This window comes from Lampris incognitus, chromosome 8, assembly GCF_029633865.1.
Source record: "Lampris incognitus isolate fLamInc1 chromosome 8, fLamInc1.hap2, whole genome shotgun sequence".
Lineage (NCBI taxonomy): Eukaryota > Metazoa > Chordata > Actinopteri > Lampriformes > Lampridae > Lampris > Lampris incognitus.
In genome coordinates this window covers 19,079,946-19,081,335 of record NC_079218.1, presented here as the reverse complement: position 1 = coordinate 19,081,335, position 1,390 = coordinate 19,079,946, and positions in this window count along the sequence as shown.

Below are 1,390 nucleotides of genomic sequence, written 5' to 3'. Positions count from 1 at the left end.
ATTTGCTAAATCATTAAACACGGTGGGGGGAGATGAAGAGAATCTTAAACGAAACCGCTTAAACAATCACCAACCGGACGACACTGCTCGTTTGAACGAGGCTGCATTCTTGGCTGTTGTTATCAGCTTGCGTCATGGAGGTATAATAAGTGTGATAGGCTGCAGATGGCGGTGATGCTGTTTGAAGTTTTTTGATCATAGCAGGAGACGATCTCAAATACACGGAGAGAGCTTTCGCAGTGACGCTGACCCGGGATCTGGATGCAAGAGGAGGACACAGACCACAGCCACACTTATATGTGCATCCAACATGCCCCACCTCTATCCAAGGGATGCTTGAAGGTGCCCACCTAGAAATGACCCATGATGCTTTTTCACAGTATGAATGTTCTGCTGGTGTCGACAAAATACTGTGGACGATAAAGTATCGCTGCAGGTGGAGAAGGAACACAAACATGGAAACCCCCAACCCGCCTGCCATTTATCTCGTAGGCCAGGATAATGCCCAGTGTACTTAAGCCGACATGAGCGGCCCGTTAAAGTGGAAACTATTCACCAAGTCTTTAAAATGTATGAATGAATAAAAAAGCATGCAGAGAAAAAAAAGGGGATATTAAGGATTTGTTAGGAACTTTCTTATTTTCTTTCTCTTTCTTTCTTTTGCTTTCTTTCTTTCTTTCCTTTTCTCTTTTGTCCTTCTTTCTTTCTGTCTTTCTCTTTTTTCTTTCCTTTTTCTTTTCCCGTCCATTCGTTATCATCTTTCTTCCCTTCCTTCCTTCTCCCCTTCCATCCTTTCTACCTTCCTTCCTTCCTTCCTTCCTTCCTTCCTTCCTCTTTCCTCCCTTCCTTTCTTCCTCCCTCCCTCCCTCCCTTCCTCCCTCCCTCCCTCCCTTCCTTCCTCCCTCCCTCCCTCCCTTCCTTCCTTCCTTCCTTCCTTCCTTCCTTCCCTCCTACTAGGATATGAGTACAATTCTTTGTTTAACCGAAGGAAGGCAGCAATGAGCTTGTTGCCTGATGTAACTGTCTACTTCACACACGCGCACGCACGCACACAGAGACACGGCGAGAGACCGAAAGACAGTGTGTGTGTGTGTGTGTGTGAGAGAGAGAGAGAGAGAGAGAGAGAGAGAGAGAGAGAGAGAGAGAGAGAGAGAGAGAGAGAGAGAGAGAGAGAGAGAGAGAGAGAGAGAGAGAGAGAGAGAGAGAGAGAGAGAGAGAGAGAGAGAGAGAGAGAGAGAGAGAGAGAGAGAGAGAGAGAGAGAGAGAGAGAGAGAGAGAGAGAGTTTGTATCGGGGAGGAGTGTCTGAGGAGCGAGTCAAGCAAGGTAGGAGGGTGTACCGTATCATGTCCATTCCTTTGTCATGCTAATCTCTGGGATTTTACTCCGCGA